This window comes from Geotrypetes seraphini, chromosome 3 (genome assembly GCF_902459505.1).
Source record: "Geotrypetes seraphini chromosome 3, aGeoSer1.1, whole genome shotgun sequence".
Lineage (NCBI taxonomy): Eukaryota > Metazoa > Chordata > Amphibia > Gymnophiona > Dermophiidae > Geotrypetes > Geotrypetes seraphini.
In genome coordinates this window covers 28,727,543-28,748,698 of record NC_047086.1, presented here as the reverse complement: position 1 = coordinate 28,748,698, position 21,156 = coordinate 28,727,543, and the positions used below count along the sequence as shown (strand labels likewise).

At 41.8% G+C, this 21,156-nt stretch overlaps 1 protein-coding gene across 15 annotated transcripts in view; it reads right to left on the bottom strand.

Annotated features, from left to right (window-relative positions):
- ANKRD6 (ankyrin repeat domain 6) overlaps positions 1–21,156 on the bottom strand; it is a 224,114-nt gene that overhangs the window by 109,307 nt on the left and 93,651 nt on the right. The gene's annotated exons all lie outside the window — the stretch shown is intronic.

Sequence of the window (21,156 nt, the reverse complement as noted above, 5' to 3'; positions counted from 1 at the left end):
AAGTGCTTTCATAAAATCTGGAAACCACAGGATGAGCAGAGAGAGGTTTCCCTTGCAGAGGCTGATGAAAAGCCGCAATTGCACTCAGATGGACTTGTATCGATGTAGACTCGAGGCCAGAATGAGACAGGTGTAGAAGATAGTCCAAAACAGAAGATAGGGAGGCTCGTTGAGGCTCCTTACGATTAGAAACACACCAGGTAGAAAATCTACTCCATTTTTGGGAGTAGAATTGTCTAGTAGCAGGCTTCCTGGAAGCCTCCAACACATCCCTCACCGCTTTGGAAAATTGGCGTGGAGTTACGTTGAGAGGAACCAAGCTGCAGGTTGGGATGAAGCAGAGATCCTTGATGCTGAGTAAGCAGTGAAGGAAACACTGGAAGAAGGAATGGCTCCCTGCTGCTGAGTTGAAGTAGAAGGGAGTATCAAGGCTGCCTGGGCCACCGAGGAGCTATCAGAATCATGGTGGCATGGTCTGACTTCAGCTTGACCAGAGTCTTTTGAATGAGAGGAAACGGAGGAAACGCATATAGAAAGAGATTCCTCCAGTCCAGAAGAAAGGCATCTGCCTCGAGGCGATGAGGAGTGTAGATCCTGGAGCAGAATTGAGGCAGTTTGAAGTTGTGGGGAGCTGCAAAGAGGTCGATCTGAGGCGTCCCCCACTGAGAGAAGATCTGATGAAGGGGCTTGGAATGGAGGGTCCATTCATGAGGCAGGAGGAGATGACTTAAGTTGTCCGCCAAGGCATTGTCCGCCCCCTGAATGTAGACAGCTTTGAGGAAGGTGTTGTGGTGAATCGCCCAATCCCAGACTCTGAGAGCTTCCTGGCAGAGGGAGGCCGATCCCGTGCCCCCCTGCTTGTTGACATAATACATGGCCACCTGGTTGTCCGTGCGAATGAGGACCACCAGGTCGTGAAGCAGATGTTGAAAAGCTTGAAGAGCATTGAAAATCGCCCTGAGTTCCAGAAGATTGATATGGCACAGCTGGTCCGCACTGGTCCAGAAGCCTTGAGTGCGAAGACTGTCCAGATGAGCCCCCCATGCATAGATCGAGGAATCGGTCGTGAGAACCTTCTGGTGGGGAGGAGTGTGAAACAGCAAATCTCTGGATAGATTTGAAGAGATCATCCACCAACGTGGAGACTGCTGAAGAGCAGGAGTGTCCAGGATGTGACAAGTCAAAGGGTCTGACACCTGTGTCCATAGAGAAGCCAGGGTCCACTGAGGAATTCTGAGGTGAAGTCTGGCAAAAGGAGTCACATGAACTGTAGAGGCCATGTGGCCCAGAAGAACCATCATGTGTCTCGCTGAGATGGACTGGCGAGAATACACTGACTGGCAGAGATGAAGCAGAGCATCCAGGCGCTGAGGAGGAAGGAATGCTCTGAGTTGCACAGTATCGAGAACCGCCCCGATGAAGGGAAGAGACTGGGTCGGTTGCAGATAAGATTTTGGGAAGTTGATCTCGAATCCCAAACTCTGCAGGAACCAAATAGTCCTCTGGGTCGCCAAGATGACCCCTGGAGCCGAGGCGGCTTTGATGAGCCAGTCGTCGAGGTAGGGAAACACCTGAAGACCATGGTTCCGGAGTGCAGCGGCCACCACCATCAGACACTTTGTGAAGACTCTGGGAGACGAGGACAGGCCGAAGGGAAGCACTCGATACTGCAGATGCAGATGTCCCACCCAAAATCTGAGGAATTTGCGAGAGGTCAGATGAATGGGAATGTGAGTGTAGGCCTCCTTGAGATCCAGAGAGCATAACCAGTCGTTCTGCTCGAGGAGGGGGTAGAGAGAAGCTAGGGTCAGCATGCGAAATCTCTCCTTGACAGGAACTTGTTGAGCACCCTGAGGTCCAGAATTGGACGCAGGTCGCCCGTCTTCTTCGGAACAAGGAAGTACCGGGAGTTTTGAACTCCTCCTTAGATCCCAGATCAGGAATTTTGGGATACTACTAAACTCATCACGTCCTTTGATCCCGCAAATTCAAAGAACTTTCAAAAATGGTTTCTAATCACCTATAGCAGTGGTTCCCAACCCCGTCCTGGAGGACTCCTGGTCAGTCAGGTTTTTGGGATAACCCTAATGAACATGCATGAGAGAGATTTGCATATAATGGAGGTGACAGGCATGCAAATCTGCCCCATGCATATTCATTAGAGCTATCCTGAAAAACCTGACTGGATTGTGGTCCTCCAGGACAGGGTTGGGAACCACAGACCTAAAGCAACTAAAAAAAAACCCCTCTCTCTCCATATATTGAGAAGATGAGTCCAACATAGTGGTCGGTTCTGTGATCATATCATGATTGGCCTACTGTTAAATGCTCTGTAAATTTAATCAAAGCAAAAAGTTTGCACCAGCTCCAACTAATTTATAATTCTGCAGCATGACTGACAAGGGAGGTGGGGGGGGTCACTAGAAGTAGCCTAACCACATCACGCCCTTCCTGCAAAGCCTTTATTGATTACCAGCACCTTACAGGGATACATTTAAAAATGTTATTTTTGATTTTCAAGGCCCTCAGACCGAATAGACCAAGGTTGCCTAAAGAACAAGTTGGCCCTCTATTTGCCTGTAGCCTCTAAGATTCTCTCACTACCTGCACCCTTGTCAAAAGAAACTGCATGATGCGATACCCACCAGTAGGACTTCTCAGGTGTAGCCCTCATATTCTGGAACTCTTTTCCAGAGGGACTTCACCAAACTGAACACTACCTCTACTCCAAGAAGCCTGGCTCTTCTCCCGTCATTTGCTGACGGACTACGCATTCAAGTGTTGCATTTGGACTAGCCCTGTTATAAAGATTATGAGTTTATTCATTTGTCACAGCAAATACATACAAAGTATTTAAAAAAAAACAAAAAAACCACTAATACACACACAATACATACTTAAGACAGAAAACAGATTAGTGCAGTTCAATAAGGTATGAGGAACTAATCATTTGCCTTCAATTTAGCTTCTCATCCATTTATTCCAATGACTTTATCCTACCCATATTGTCCATCCTTATGTGTCTACTTCACTTGCCCATTTGGCTGTTTATTAAAAAGGTTTTTTTGGTATTATCACATCTATGTTAGTTAATTGTTCTTAATGTGCCTTTTCAGGTGTGTCATTCTTATTGTGCTGACAGTGAATATCATATCTGTGTTATGATTGTGCTGTCCATCCTGCTTATTATGATGTATCATTTATATTCTGCTGACATTTATCATATTCTTATTATACGATTGTTCTACTAAGCCAGTGATTCTTAACCTGGGTTCGACCGAACCCCAGGGGTTCGGTGAGTCAGTCTCGCAGGTTCGGCGGAGGTCAAAACACACCTCTGACTCAAATAGCGCGCAATCCTTTTCGAGGAAGCTGGACATAAAAACGAAGAAAAGGAACAGACTTTGTTGCGAAAATGACATGAGAGTGGCACTTGCCAAGGTAAAGCCGCGCATTTCTGAACTGGTCTCTGAGAGGCAACAGCAGAAGTCACACTGATTTGCAGTAAATTTCATTATTATGTTATTATTATTCAAAATATAGGAGAACTTTTTTGTTTTCAAAATTGATATTATTTTTTCCCTCACTGTATACCTATGTTTTGAATTTGTAAAAAATCATATTTTATTTTTCCAATAAAGAAGGGTTCGGTGAACACGCATATGAAACTGGTGGGGTTCAGTACCTCCAACAAGGTTAAGAACCACTGTACTAAGCTGTTCAATTGGTAGTAATTTTGTTTATACTAGGGTTGATTCATGGCAGCTATTTTTTTTTTCCTCTCGAAAATGTGCAATACTGGAAATCTAATAAATACATTTGAAAGTGTGTGACACGTACTTCTTAATGGGGCCACCAAGATGTTTATGTTTATTAAGATCTATATACTGCCCCCTCGCATTTATCAATGGAACAGTTTACAAAATAACACAGAAAAAAGAACTCCAATTTCAAACAGAAAAGATAAAATAAAAGGACATATCACGCAGATGAGAGACGTGTGCAGGAGAAGCAAAAAACATGACATTTGAAATCATTTATTATGGCAATTTATTAAGGCATACAGTGTACAATATGAACAACAAAGTAAGAACACAAGAATAGCCAATGGTTCATCTAGCCCAGTAAATCCTGTTTCCACAGTGGCCAAGCCAGGTCACAAGCACCTGTCAGAAACCCAAATAGTAGCAACATTCCAGAGCTGGTACTGTGATGTCATAATGCCTCATTCGACCAATGCCTAAGAGCCAACTTCAGCAGTGATGTCACAATGGCTTCATTCTCATAAATTTGGCTCACATAAGAATAGCCATATTGGGTCAGACCAATGGTCCATCTAGCCCATTATCCTGTTTCCAGAGTGGCCAATCCAAGTACCAAGTACCTGGCAAAAACCTAAATAGCAGGAACATTCCATGCTCTACTATGGAAGCCACTGTACTGCACCAGAAAGATTTGGAATCTGAGTGCAACTATTGAACACAGAGAAGTGGAGTCCGATAGTTTTGTGGACTTTGTTCAAGTGTGCACTTGTGGGTGTTGTCTATTGAGGACATTTATGTTGAAGTACGAATGGAGTTTTTTTCTGCCAAATGGAAGTATTTATGACAGCAGTTGAGAATTGGTTTTTATATTCAAGAAAAGTGTCGCTTAAGTTTGAGGCTTTTTTTCTCTTTTTTTTTTGTGAGGATTGTTGTTCTTTAGTGACATTTGTTAAGAATATTGGGTAACATTTTTCTGTAGAGTTATAACTGTGTTTCTTGTTATCCCCCTGCAGACTGGATATGGGCCATATGGTCTTTATCTGCCTTCTGTTTCTCTGACTATTGGCCCCTTTGAATTTAAAACTTTCTATGTTTAAATGATTTTTATTATTCCAGCAGTAAGAATCTAAACTAATCTAATCTAAACCTTAAGTTTATATACCGCATCATCTCCATGAGTATGGAGCTCAACACGGTTTACAAGAACTTAAAATAGTAGGAAGAGAAGAAGAAAAGGATTACATGAACTTATGTGAAGAAGGGAGGAGAAAAAAGGGGGGGGGATAGAGTTACTATTTGATGAAAAGCCATGTTTTCAGTTGTTTGCGGAATAATTGAAGGGAGTCCAAATACAAACAGTAGTACCATTCAGGAAATAACATTTTCAACAATATAATCAGTTCCCCTCCCAACCCCCCCCCCCCCTCCCCTCCCCAAGAATCCATGGCCAGTCCAACAGCTGAGAAAGGGAATAAAATCTTAAAGATTCAAAAGTCTACTGCGAGCACGCGGTGTGAGGTCCCGCCAGAAGTGCTCCCACACCTGACAAAATTTGCGACCCGGGCCAAGAGTCATGTCTCCCACCATGCGTCTCTCCAGTGTTGCGTGCACTATCATTAGGGATCTCCATTGTGCATATGACGAGGGATCACGGGAGAGCCAGTTGGTGAGGATGGCTTTTTTTCCCATCAAAAGGGCTCTGGAGATAAATGCTGACATGCCCCTGGGTTTGGGCGAGGCTATATTATAAAATCCAAATAACACCCTCGGTTGCGGAAGCCATCGCCTTCCCCATTTAAAACTTTCTAAGAATAAGTCACAACTCTGCTCAGGCTTCGGCATGTAACATCAGAAAGTCTGTATAATTATTCCATAAATCTACCACAAAATACAGCATTTCAGAAAAAACCCTAGAATTACTGATATGCTCGGCACAGTGTAGTCTACAACTAAGAATGAGATGATCCAGAAAACAGTTATCCTTAAGTTATCTTAAACCAGTGCTATTAATTGAGCACTTCAAAGAAACCACCGTTCCATTCCATCGATCAGATACTGGAGCCTGGAACACATCCAAAAGAGAGAGCAGTCTGATCTCCAGCTCCTTTAGAGAAAAAAAAACCTTTTTGCATTTTGACGTTACTAACTTTGCATCTATGAACTAACTTTTCATCATTTCTTGTTTTGTATCTTTATGAACACTGGCTGTTTCTTATTTTATAATGATATGTTTCGTAACGTATTCTTTATTTAAGTTCTATGGCATATAAGCATAGTAACGTATTCTTTATTTAAGTTCTATGGCATATAAGCATAGTCAATTATATGATAGCAAAAAAAAAACCCCAAATGTCATACAGGTCAAGCAATAGCCAGTCTAACAAACAGAGGGGGGGGGGGGGGGGGGAATTGAAGCGCATGCTAGATTATCCAACTCATAAAATGACCAGAAACAGCCCCAAACAAAACTTATACTTTATCCTTTCACCCTTCAGACAGAACCGCGATTTCTTTTTATCTGCTTTTTATTTTATTGAAAATTGTAAACAGAAAAATAGTCAAGCTTCACACCTATATATACATTAGTGAAAAATAAAGCAATAAAAAGACAAAAGAAATACTGGAAATCATTCAAATATCAGTATACTAAAGTCCGCTATAATTGGAAGAATTCAATATATATTACTAAGAAAAAAAAAAAAAAGAGAACCAAGCTGATAAGACCAACAAACTCAAGTTCATTATGGATGAAACAATGAGAGAATTCAGAGCTACTGAGATCAATGGACATTTTACAGGTTAAAAGAAAATAGGCTATTTGGATTTGTACTTAACACAAAAATTTTAAGAAAAAAAATAAAGGCCTCCTAACTGGATAACCCCGCCAGGACATAGATCTTTTAATAGATTTCTTCTTAGCATGAGGTAATAGTTTTTAACTACTGGAGACACTATCTCAAGTACTATTTTTATTATCCCAGATATCCAAGAAAAATTTTCCTTAGCAACTACAAAAGAAGTTGGGGAAAAATTATCAAATGAATGTTAAAAGATTAAATTACAACTTTTGGTGGAACTCTTTATGCCATATCTATAAAATGGAAAGATTTATTGCATTACAAAGGGGATATTTCAAGAAATTTCAGGATGTGTGGAAACCATTAACAAAATATTGTACGGATTAGATGAAACTGTTTCCCTTAAATGTATCAGTTCAATTGGGTAGGGGGGGGGGGATATTTTATTAATATGTATTTATATGATTATGGAATTTATGGTAGGGAGGGATGGGAAGGGGGAGGGATAAGAATTTATATAATATACAAATGATAGAATATAATAATAATAATAATAATAACAGTTTATATACCGCAATACCGTTAAGTTCTATGCGGTTTACAAAAGATTAGTGAAGTACAAGTTGAGTTGACGTACAAGTTGAGTTAACTTGAGGGATGTGGGAACAATGGGGAGAAAGGGCAGAAACACCGTTAGAGAGGGGAAAGAGAAAAGTGGGTCAGCTGTCTAGGTATTTCAGGAATAGGTGAGTTTTGAGGCGTTTCCTGAATACCTCATAAGTGGTGGGCAATATGAGTTGTTCTAGGTCTTTACCCCATAGAGCAGCCTGATGTGAGAGAAGATGCTCATGGTGTTTTTTTAGTTTGCATCCTCTAACCGGAGGAGAAACGAATATAAGTGATATATTTATTGTTAATGTGATTGAATATACATAAACACTTAATGTAATTTTGAAAATGAATAAAGAATTAAAAAAAAAAAATTTTCCTTCATTTTCCAATGCCTGTGTTTTAAGTTTGAGAAGCAGATAAACCTTAAGCAGAGGAAGATAAAGAATCTAAATAGATGCAAAATTAGATTTAGGCTCCTCCGCCAATTTTTTTAGGCTGATCATATCTGCAACATTCTGAACCTCGTTTCCTTCATCTGTGGAACTCTCCGAGGTGGCTCATCAGATAGTCTCCAGCGTAAACTGCTGTGGGCGTGAGAGTATTCCGAGTTGCTCTTTCTGAAGAAGTTCCAACCATCCCTATTGTTGTGACACCTGACGCAAGCTAAGGATCGAGGTGCTTTTCTGAGTTAGACAATTTTGGGGATTGAGGAAGCTCAGACCTACAATTTTATCTCCTTAATACTGTACCATTTTTTTACAATAAGAACTGATAAGAAGAATTTCTCTTGTGTGACTTTGCTCTCGGCTGAGAGTAAAAGAATCGAACTGTTCTTTTGGATATAATTGAACTTTCTCTGATTTGCATCACAAGAAGGACTGGCAATCATATGCTTTGGCCGTACCGGGATAAGTGACCTTGTGCTGACAATTAAAAGCAATTTTACATTTATAACAAGTTAGTGGTTCTACAGGTTAAGCAATTGATACAAGTTAGTTTGAGATACTTAATACAACCACAAGACTTCATCAGGCTCGCTGTTCGCTTGTAGCTTGAACAAGATCATGCCTTCATCTGGATCCACAGAATGTGGCTACATCCATGGGTGAGGCAGGAATTATCTTGTTCAGTATTTGCTGGGATAGATAGAATCTTGTTTTGTATGGATCAGGTGCGTTTAGATCAGGGGTTCCCAAACTCTGTCCTGTGGGACCCCCAGCCAGTCGGGTTTTCAAGATATCCCTAATGAATATGCATGAGAGAGATTTGCATATAATGGAAGCGACAGGTATGCAAATCTCTCTCATGCATATTCATTAGGGATATCTTGAAAACCCGACTGGCTGGGGGTCCCCTAGGACAGGGTTTGGGAACCGCTGGTTTAGATCCTTGGTGCTAAGCTATCGTACGTTTTGCTGCTATACTTATCAGGAATCAGTATTGTAAGGAAATATATATTGTGTGATAATTAGTCACATTTACTAATTACTTATCCCCTCTTCTATTAAACTGCGCTATTAGTTTGTGGCGTAGAGAGCTGCGCTGAATGGCCCGCGCTCTCACAACGCTCATAGAGTTCCTATGAGCGAAGGGAGCAGCATGGGCCATTCAGCGTGGCTCGCTGCACTAAAAACTGCTAGCACAGTTTAATAGAAGAGGGGGTTAGTGATTACTTATGTACTAGTTGTGTGCTGACATTTATTTATTTATTTAGAGATATTGCAGCTGTTGATCGAGGAAAAGCTGAACAGCTCCAAAGCCAACCACCCTCATCAGGGCCGATCCGGAACGCAACAGAAAGAAACCCACATCACCAAACAGATTTGAGGTTAAGATCGCAGAAATTTTCGAAGGCTAAGATCACAGATTTATAAGATCAAAGTTGAAGGCAAAAATAGAATAAACTTAAAAGAAGAGTAAAAAAGACAAAAGAAATAAAAGTGAAATGAAATACAGTAAAAGAAAAAGTTAAAAGAAAACTAAAACTGAGGAGGAACTGAAACGGACGTCTTAATCAGACGCCATCTTGGGAAAAAAAAAAAAAAAGGTGGTTAGGACTCTTCAGCTTGGAAAAGAGACAGCTGAGAGGAGATATTTTTGAAGTCTACAAAATCCTGAGTGGTATAGAACTGGTACAAGTGGATCAATTTCTTACTCCATCAAAAATTACAAGGAAACACTCAAAAGTTACAGGGAAATATTTTTAAAACCAAAAGGAAGAAACATTTTTTCACTCAAAGAAATAGTGAAGCTCTGGAACGCATTGTCAGAGAATGTGGTAAAAGCAGTTAATATAGATGGGTTTAAAAAAGTTTTAGAGAAGTTCCTGGAGGAAGAGTCCATAGTCTGTCTGTAGCTGGTTGCTACTGAGACAAACATGGGGAAGCCACTGCTTGCCCTGGATCGGCAGCTTGGAATGCTGCTACTATCTGGGGTTTTACCAGGTATTTGTGACCTGGATTGGCAGGATACTGGGCTAGATGGACCATTGGTCTTGACCCAGTAAGGCTATTCTTATTGTCTTATTTCAGCTGCTCAAGTCACAGTGAAATCGTGTTGTATCTTTATTGTATTTGTACAGGTTGTCTTTTTAAATGAGAGCACAATCAAATCCTTGATGATCTTGCTTAACTGGTGCATAAATGCCCTGGACAGGAATTCCACAAAGACTGTGTAGTTCTGTCAAATATCAACTTTCTGTGATGATGTGGGGAGCAATTAGAACGCATGGCATAAGCTGGTTGCACATTGTTGAGGGAACCATGTGGCAAGACCGGTATCAGAAGGTTCTCAAAACACAGCTACTCCCCCAAGCAGAAGCTCAGTATGATGAAGCCTTGATGAAAGAGGTCATCTTTCAATAAAATGCCTCCTGCCCATACCACTAAGAAATTTAAGAACTTCTTGGCCCCAAAACAAGTGAAACCTTTGGACCGGACAGGAAATAGTGCAGTCATGAATCCTATTAAGAACGTCTGGAAGATCTTTAAGGACAAGATGCACGACTGCACTGTCGCAAACAAATGACAACTAATGGAAAGACTGATACAAGAATGGTTCCACAAAGGGTCATCAAAATGTTTGGAAGGAATATGATTGAAGGCATGCCAGATTAAAGGCAATGCTTTAGTTAAGAAAAATTATTTTATGTTATAGAAACTTCGGACAATATTTTTCGGCTTTCAGACTTCTTGTACAATCATTGATTCTAAGTCTTCTAGACTACCGTACTATAATATTATTTATTTAGCTTCTTGCAAAAATAATATTAATAGACTACAGTTTATTCAGAACACAGGAGTTCGATTAATTTTTAACTTGAAAAAATCTGATTACGTAACAAAATATTATCGGAGGTTACATTGGCTTACAATTGAAGCAAGGATACTTTTTTTTAAATGGGCTGTATTTGTTATAAGACGTTGTATGGCCTTGTGCCAATTTATCTTGTCGATCATCTCAAACTTGCAGACAGAAAGCTGACATTACGTAAACTTACAATATTTACATTTCCCACAGTGAAAGGTTGTATTTTACAAGCGATTTTTACATGAAATCTTAGCTTATCAGGTGGGTTCTTGGGACAAGAGTTTCAGTAAATTGATATTAAGTTCCAAGTTCTTATGAAGTTTTTAGAAAGATGTTGAAAATTTTATCTATTTGACAAATTTTATAAATCAGCTTATGTGTATGTACAGCTTGTTAAAATTTCCTTTGTAAACCAAATAGAACTTAAAGCTAGAAGGATGCTTGGGTGCACAGGGAGAGGAATGGCCAGTATGTTTATTGGTATTTGTTATACTGCCCTATCTTGGAGAAGTTCAGAGTGGTGTACAATTTTTATCAGGTACTCTTAACTACTTTCCCAATCTGTCATGGCAGGCTCACAATCTAGGAAAAAAGGGAGCCAGAGCAGCATGAGAGGGAGTTCCCAGGGCAGCTTCGGTCCACCCAGAAGTTGCCTCAATGGCAAGAAAAGGCGGACAAACAGTGTAGAAGCACAGCTCCACCCTCCTGCTGATGTCATCAGGGAGCCCAAGCAGCGTGAGGGAGGTTCTGGCGAGTCCTATTAAAGACTTGTTCAACAAATCTCTGGAGACGGGAGTGATTCCTGGGGATTGGAGGAGAGCGGATGTGGTCCCTATTCATAAAAGTGGTCACAGGGATGAAGCAGGAAACTACAGGCCGGTGAGCCTCACTTCAGTTGTTGGAAAATAATGGAAGTGTTGCTGAAAGAAAGGATAGTGTATTTCCTTGAATCTAATGGGTTACAGGATCCGAGGCAACATGGCTTTACAAAAGGTAAATCGTGCCAAACGAACCTGATTGAATTTTTTGATTGGGTGACCAGAGAGCTGGATCGAGGACATATGCTAGATGTAATTTACTTGGATTTCAGCAAAGCCTTTGATACAGTTCCTCATAGGAGGCTGTTGAACAAACTTGAAGGGCTGAAGTTAGGACCCAAAGTGGTGAACTGGGTCAGAAACTGGCTGTCGGACAGACGCCAGAGGGTGGTGGTTAATGGAAGTCGCTCGAAGGAAGGAAAGGTGACTAGTGGAGTCCCTCAGGGTTCGGTGCTGGGGCCAATCCTGTTCAATATGTATGTAAGTGACATTGCTGAAGGGTTAGAAGGAAAAGTGTGCCTTTTTGCAGATGATACCAAGATTTGTAACAGAGTAGACACCGAAGAGGGAGTGGAAAATATGAAAAAGGATCTGCAAAAGTTAGAGGAATGGTCTAATGCCTGGCAACTAAAATTCAATGCAAAGAAATGCATTTGGGGATTAATAATAGGAAGGAACCGTATATGCTGGGAGGAGAGAAGCTGATATGCACGGACGGGGAGAGGGACCTTGGGGTGATAGTGTCCGAAGATCTAAAGGCGAAAAAACAGTGTGACAAGGCAGTGGCTGCTGCCAGAAGGATTCTGGGCTGTATAAAGAGAGGCGTAGTCAGTAGAAGGAAGAAGGTGTTGATGCCCCTGTACAGATCATTGGTGAGGCCCCACTTGGAGTATTGTGTTCAGTTTTGGAGACCGTATCTGGCGAAAGACGTAAGAAGACTTGAGGCGGTCCAGAGGAGGGCAACGAAAATGATAGGAGGCTTGCGCCAGAAGACGTATGAGGAGAGACTGGAAGCCCTGAATATGTGACCAGCGGGGTGCCGCAGGGCTCGGTCTTGGGTCCACTCCTCTTCAACATATTCATAGGAGATCTGACTCAAGGGCTTCATGGTAAAGTAACATTATTCGCCGACGACGCCAAACTATGTAATATGGTAAGCGAGGGCAAGCTACAAGATAGTATGGCGCAGGACCTACGTACATTGGAAAGCTGGTCCTCAACCTGGCAGCTGGGCTTCAATGCTGGAAAGTGTAAGGTCATGCACCTGGGTAGCAGAAACCCGTGCAGAACTTATACCTTGAACGGGGAGACCTTGACCAGGACTTCAGCAGAACGAGATTTAGGAGTAATCATCAGCGCAGACATGAAATCTGCCAATCAGGTGGAGAAGGCTTCATCAAGGGCAAGACAGATGCTGGGTTGCATCCGTAGAAGTTTTGTCAGCAGAAAGCCTGCAGTCATAATGCCATTATACAGGACCATGGTGAGACCTCATCTGGAATACTGCGTGCAATTCTGGAATCCACATTATCGCAAGGACATGCAGAGGATCGAGTCGGTCCAAAGGATGGCCACCAGAATGGTCTCAGGGCTTAAAGGTCTCTCGTACGAAGCAAGACTAAACAGTTTGCAGCTCTACACTCTCGAGGAACGCAGGGAGAGGGGAGACATGATTGAGACGTTTAAATACATCACCGGACGTATAGAAGTGGAATATAACATTTTCCTTCTCAGAGGCCCCTCAACCACAAGGGGGCACCCGCTCAAACTCAAGGGCGGAAAATTTCACGGCGACACCAGGAAGTATTTCTTCACGGAGCGAGTGATTGATCAATGGAACAAGCTTCCAGTACAGGTAATCGAGGCCAGCAGCGTGCCAGATTTTAAGAATAAATGGGACGCCCATGTGGGATCCCTAAGTGGATCAGGGTAGAACATTGGCTAATATTAAGGGGAGGGTCTATAGAGTGGGCAGACTTGATGGGCCTTGGCCCTTTTCTGCCGTCATCTTTCTATGTTTCTATGTTTCTACCCTAGAGGAAAGGAGAGACAGGGGAGATATGATTCAGACGTTCAAATATTTAAAGGGTATTAACGTAGAACAAAATCTTTTCCAGAGAAAGGAAAATGGTAAAACCAGAGGACATAATTTGAGGTTGAGGGGTGGTAGATTCAGGGGCAATGTTAGGAAATTCTACTTTACGGAGAGGGTAGTGGATGCCTGGAATGCGCTCCCGAGAGAGGTGGTGGAGAGTAAAACTGTGACTGAGTTCAAAGAAGCGTGGGATGAACACAGAAGATTTAGAATTAGAAAATAATATTAAAGATTGAACTAGGCCAGTTACTGGGCAGACTTGTACGGTCTGTGTATGGCCGTTTGGTGGAGGATGGGCAGGGGAGAGCTTCAATGGCTGGGAGGGTGTAGATGGGCTGGAGTAAGTCTTAACAGAGATTTCGGCAGTTGGAACCCAAGCATAGTATCGGGTAAAGCTTTGGATTCTTGCCCAGAAATAGCTAAGAAGAAAAAATAAAAAAAAATTTAAATTGAATCAGGTTGGGCAGACTGGATGGACCATTCGGGTCTTTATCTGCCATCATCTACTATGTTACTATGTTATGTTCCTAGGGCAGCTCTAGTCCACCCAGAAGTTGCCCCAACAGCAAGAGAAGGCCGGCGAATGGCATGGGAGCCCAGTTCAGCCTCCCTACCAACGTTATCAAGGAGACTGAGCAGCATGAGAAGGACTTCCCAGGACAGTTCCAATCCACTCAGATGCTGCCCCAATGGCATGAGAAGGCAGGTGATCAGCTTGGGAGCACAGCTCTGTCCTCCTGCTGACATCATCAGGGAGCCTGAGCAGGGAGAGTTCTCAGGGCAGCTCCAGTCCACCCAGACGCTTTCCCAATGGCACAAGAAGGCAGACAAACGGCATTGGAGCACAGCTCTGCCCCCTGCCAATGTCATCAGGGACGCCTATTTAGGTAGCACGCTGCCACTTGGCATGGTCGCCCAAGGTGCATGCCAAAGGTGTGCTTCTTTGTACAGCGAATTGCACAGTCACCAAAACAAACACAAAAAATTCTGCAACTACCAGTCCCAGCTACTCAGAATGAACTTTCAACCAAAACAAGCAAAGAGAAAAAGGGGTTGGTAACTAATAAGTACCTAAAACTAACTTGTATCAATTGCTTAACCTATATAACCACTAACTTGTTATAAATGTATAATTGCTTTTAATTGTAAAACTGCTTAACTTGTATCAATGGTTACATTTAATTGTTACATTCGGAGCGTTACTCTTAAACAATTACATTTTTTAAGCTTGCAAGTTATAAGCCAATATTATCAGTTCCCAGCATCAATCTGCATTTATTTTGTTTCTTTTTGATAACTTGTATTAATGACAAATGACAATTTGTATCACTGCTTAAAAGGCAGCCCAATTGACACCATCAACCAAACAGCTAACTACCTCACCAACCTAATTCCCCTTTCAAACATAACAATGACGAAAAGATGAGTAGGAATAGGTCTAATAATAATACCGATAGGATATGTAGGAGAAGGGATAATGGCGAATAGAACTATACCCATATTAATCTCCAACAGGATCAATCCAAAAACAATCTCACATAACAATGATTACCCTAGATGCCTTTAACGCAATACCACAACTTATACATCCTATTGATCTAAATAACCTGGACGAGGTAACCATCATAAATCAAAAATTGGAAAAAATTAAAGCGTGGTTAGATTCAAACATAATGTCCCTTAACATTGAAAAGTCCAAAGTACTGATCTGTCCCTTCAAAGATGGATTGTCCTTATAGGCTCCTCTCAAATTCAAATCTCTATCCATCAAAGTCGTATCATCTTTAAAATTGTTAGGAGTTACCTTTGATAGCAAATTCACTCATCACCTTCACATCAGTACAGTGGTCCAGTGCTGTTTTCACCGCCTATGAATGATTAGATCTCTTTCCAAATTTCTTGATCCCTCCTCTCTGAACACCCTGATCCACTCTCTTGTGATCTCCTGCATAGACTACTGCAATGCCCTCTATAAAGGCATAACAAAAAAAGAAATAAGACGACTCCAGATAGTGCAGATATTTAACGCAAAGAAATACGATCACGTCACTCCCCTCTTACACAAAGCACACTGGCTACCAGTAGAACATAGAATCAACTATAAAATCCTTTTACTAACATTCATAGCCCAAATTCATTGACAGACTTCTTATTCCATATAACCCCTCCAAGACTCTTCATTCCTTGATTCAGAACCTTCTTTCAATTCCATCTTTGAAGCACATAAACACAATGAGATCAAACATCTTTACAGTGACTGCTCCTTCTCTATGGAATTCTATCCCTATCTACTTATGCGAAGAATCATCTCTAAGTCAATTCAAAACGAAGCTAAAAACATTTTTATTTCTTGATGCCTTTGAATCCTAACTGCCCTTGTAAGGGCAACTCTACGTTGTTTTTCTCTACAGCAAACCTTCCTATTGTTCTTCCCTTATTTGTTCTCTTTTTCTCAGAATATTGTAGTTCTCAACTTTTTATCTTCTGTTCCTGTTTATCCAAGATTTAAACATCTTTGAATATATTAGCTATCCCTAAAGATGTCTTGTAATTGTATTTTAGTCAATGTATGTTTTTACTATTACTGTACACTGCTTAGAAATTTGATTAGGTAGTATAAGAAATTTTAAATAAGCTTGAATAAAGTACACACACAAAAACATACACACAAGGGAACAAACAGTAGAATAATAACCTATAATCACAAAAGATAAATCAAAATACCTCCTACACCAACTCCTTCCTCCCAATCCCATGTTACTATTTTAATGTGTAACACCCCCCCCCTCCCCCTGAAAAATGCCTCTGCCATAGAGACAGCGGTGGTGGATTTGTCAGAGAGCCAATCAGACTCGTTTGAAGTGGATAGTGAGTAGTAGAGGGAGGAGTAAGAGGTTCCTTTTTCATGAGGGAAGGGGGGAGGCTATAAAAGGAAGGTGAGAGAGAAACTCATGGCTTTTGGTGACCCCATTTTTCCCACCAAAGCCCTAGTGCAGAGGGAAACTTCTATTGCTTCTGGGAGGGGACAGAGAGAACCTGGATTTGACCATTAGATAAGACAAAAATAGAGCCCAGAGCTTGGTTATCCTATTTCTCCCACCAAGGCCCTGTATGCCAAGGGAGACACCCCCCCCCCCCCCCACACACACACACACACACACACACACTTTTTTTTTTTTTGGTTCCTAGGGTAGGAAGGTACAGAGAGGGAAAACAGCGACACCAACAGGAGTTGGGGTAATCAATGGACAGAAACATGGCTGAATTGTTATGAAATTGTGTTTGAACCTATGGACTGCTGAAACATCTGAAAGAGAGTGTAAGTAGTTCTACCGTTAATCCAAAAGCAAGTTAAGGAGTTCCTGTTTGCTCAATTGCACCTTGGACTTGTCTGTTTCCTTCAACGAGAGAGCATTGCCTGATCTGAATGTGGCGATTGAAACCAGGATTTCATCTTATCTGGCCTACCAGAATTGTTCAGCCCCAACCTATGCCCAAGCTCAGTAAGAACTGTGAGTATCATAGCCTGTGAAATAAAAGACCCATCTTTAAAACAGACACTATATTGTGTAGTATGCTACAGTCCATCAGGGAAATGGCCAGAAGCCAAAGAAAACTACAATACATTCCTGACCAATCTAATGCTACAAAATAACTTCACTCTAATAGCAGGTGACCTAAACATACACCTAGACAAGAGAGAAGACAAAAATACTGCTGGGTCATTCCATGTCAAGTGGTTCAGAGCTGCCCACTCAACCATCTCAGAAATTTTATCAGGTGATATTCAAAGTTTTGGGGCATGATCTCAACTAGGTCCAGAGTTAGGAGCCCCTTTATCTGGGCCACTATTTTGCATCCATAAAAAATGCCAATTGGGTATCTTCCTCAAAATTGGGATTCCTCTCCTTCTTAGAAGACATAGATCTAAAAATCATATCCTTCAAAAAAAACTCATAACAAAGGTCACCACTTCAATTTCCTAATAAGTAGTAAGAGCATGACTTGACAATAGTAAATCAAAAATGTCACCAGTAATTTGGTCAGACCACTACCTATCACACGTCACCATATATTGGCCAGAACAATCAATCAAATAGACCAAAACCAGATTAAAAAAATCACTAAAAAGACACAAGAGGAAAATAGACAACATGGGATAGGAGGGCAATGTTGTGTTGTGGATTAGGAAGTGGTTATCGGACAGAAAACAGTAGGGCTAAATGACCATGTAGGAGGGTAGACAGTGGTGTGCCACAGGGATCTGTACTGGGACTGGTGCTATTTAACTTATTTATAAATTATCTGAAAATTGGGACGACGAATGAGGTGATTAAATTTGCAGATGACACTAAACTGTTCAAAGTAGTTAAACACATGCAGACCTTAGGAAATTGGAAGACTAGGCATCCAAATGGCGGATGAAATTTAAAATGTGAAGAAATACACATTGGGAAGAATAACCAGATGCTAGGATCCACCTTGGGGGTCAGCGTCCAAGAAAAAGATTTGGGTGTAATTGTAGACAATATGCTGAAACCTTCTGTCCAATGTTAAAAGAGATTTAAATATGTACCGGGCATATGAAATGCACTTAAATGGAAAGGAAACTCTGGCATGAGGGGGCATAGGATGAAGGTGAAAGGAGATAGATTCAGAAGTAACCTCAGAAAATAAGTTTTCATGGAAAGGGTGGTGAATGCTTGGAATGGCCTCCCGGTGGAGGTAGTGGAGATATTTTTATCTAAATTCAGGAAAGCTTGGGACAAGTACATTGGATCTCTAAGGGAGAGGAAGGGATAGTAGATGGCATGGTTAGGCAGACTAAATAGGCCATATGGTCTTTATCTGCCTTCAGTTTTCTATGGAGTTAAGCTTACATTTATATTAGAGGACCATTTTATAAAAGCCTAAATGAGCACATAGATAAAAGTTTAAGATTTAAAATTATCATACCAAATAAAGCAGCTCTGGAAGGGGAAGAGTAGCCCAATTGGCTGAGAACCAGGAGAACTGGGTTCAATTCCCACAGTGGCTCCTTGTGACCCTGAGCAAGTCATCTAACCCTCCACTGTCCCAGGTACAAAACTTAGATTGTGAGCCACTAAGGGACAGAGAAAGTACCCGTTTATAATATACGTAAACTACTTTGGCTGGTGCATCAAATCCATGACTCCAGTCCTTCCTCTTATTTTAGCAATTTTGCATTTATCAGCAGTATTCTGCACATTTGTTATTTATTTTAATTCTGTAATACTTTTATTGCTCATCTTATCTACAACTGAAGGTGAGAACGCATTAAAACATTCATGAGACAGATAAAATACCCACCAAATACAAGACAACTGGCCAGCTGCAAGTAGTTAAGTAAAATGCAAAAAAAAATAAATTCTGCAACATGGGGCTCCTTTTACGAAGTCACGTTAGCGGTTTTAGCACACACAGCTTTTTCGCGCGTGCTAAACCCACGCTACGCAGCTAGAACTAACGCCAGCTCAATGCTGGTGTTAGCATCTAGCGTGGCCGGCAGTTTAACGCGTGCTACTACACACGTTCAACTGCTAATGTGGCTTCGTAAAAGGAGCCCATACTTTAGCAACTTAGGCACATCTAAATTGTTTAGCCTCCCACCAACATTGTTCTCTAGCTATAAAAGTGACACTGGCAAGTGACACTTTATACAGTAGTTTAGGAGCATAATTCTTAATGTGGGCTACTGGTATTATACCACAGGTCCCATTTTATGCAGTGATTTTATGCACTGATGCCTTATTACTAATAACTGGGGTAAACTGTAAAAAAAAACCAACCAAACCAAGTAGCTCTTGTTGATAACTTCCCTCCTTAATTAAAGAAAAAAAAGAAATGTTTCTAGAAGTCAAAATCATTGCCATATGTAATTGATGGACTTTCCAAAACCTGGCATTTGTCCGGGTTTTGGAAAGCCCCGACAAGCTCCGGTCACATCTGGAGGACCTCTGAGCATGCGCGGATGATGTCACACACACACACATCTGAGCATGCTCCAGGCCCTCCAGATGCAGCTGGAGCTCGTCTAGAAGAAATGAAGAGGATTTGTAGGGGCGGGGCTTGAGGCAGAATGGGATGGAGCTGGAGGTGAAACTAGGCAGGGTCATGTGTCTGGGGTTTCCCAGAAAAAAATATGGTAACTAAGTATACTCCTAGGCACTAAAGAATTCCTTAGAATATTCACAGCCACGTCATACAATAGTTGTCACATGTTTCATAGATATCCCTACTTCTAAATTCCATAAATCTTCATGCTTTACCATTTCTACCAAGGTTTCTCAAGATTACACACAATTTCGGATATTTCTGATGCAGATTCTCCATGAATGTGTAAGGCTTGTGGCTTGGATCAGCTGATCCTAACAACTTCTCCTTATGGGCTAACAGAACTCGGCGAGCTTGACATTCTAACTAGGTTTACCTGACATCTGGGAAAACCCAGACATGTCCTCTTTTTCAAGGACTCCGAGTGCCCGGACATTTTTTTTTTTTTAATGGGGAGTCTGTCTGGGTTTAGCCAGCTCTCCTCAACTCCCCCATCTACCTTCTCCCCTGGGCCTGGCTGCCTGGCTGCAGTAATTGAATCTTCGGGCAACCAGCAGCAGCAGCAGCAATGAGGTAAGTCTGCTGCCGCCAGCCTGCCTCTCTAGAAGCCACATAGGCTGCCTCTCTAGAAGACCCACCTATGTGGGAACAGGAAGTCACTGCAGAGAGGTGGCTTCCGGGACAGGCCAGCGGTAGCAGGCTTACCACGCTGCTGCTGCCAGCTAACCAAAGATTCAATTACAGCTGCTGGCCCTGGGGAGGAAGTGAGTGGGGCAGCCATGAGCTAGAGAGATCGTAAGGAGCAGCAGCGTCGGAGGAGAGGAAGGGAGGGAAGAAACGGAATGAAGGGAGAGAGGTAGGGGACGCCAGATCAGAGCATTGAGACTTTCATTCTCCAGTCTCATTTTTTTTTTTTTTCTCTGAAGTTTACTCTGGGGCATTTCTTGAAGCTATATGACTGTGTTGTGCTATTGCTGTTTACTATGTGTAAGATATTACGCCCAAGTGGAGCAACACAGCAATTATGATGCAGTGGTTAAAGCTACAGCCTCAGCACCCTGAGGTTGTGGGTTCAATCCCACACTGCTCCTTGTGACCCTGGGCAGGTCATTTAATCCCCCCCATTGCCCCAGGTACATTAGACAGATTGTGAGTCTGCCAGGACACAGGGAAAAATGCTTCAATACATGAATTAATTTATGTAAACCGTTCTGAGATCCCCTGGGAGAACATAGCATGAAAAGTTTCAGCCTCTGATAACCAAAGCTGGCATTGTGACATCATAATGCTTCATTCTACCAATGCCTAAGAGCAAACCACAACAGTGATGTCACAAAGGCTTCATTGTCCTTTACTTGGCTCACTTCTACTACATTTTGATTTCTAGAGTGGAGCAGTGGTTAAAGCTTCAGCCTCAGCACCCTGAGGTTGTGGGTTCAAACCCACACTACTCCTTGTGACCCTGGACAAGTTACTTAATCCCCCCCATTGCCCCAGGTACATTAGACAGATTGTAAGCCTGCCAGGACAGACAGGGAAAAATGCTTGAGTACCTGAATAAATTCATGTAAACCATTCTGAGATCCCCTGGGAGAACAGTAAAGAAAATTGAATTAATAAATAAATATATATATTAGTTTTATTCAGAATAGGAAACACCCCATACAGCTCTTTAGACAAATTAG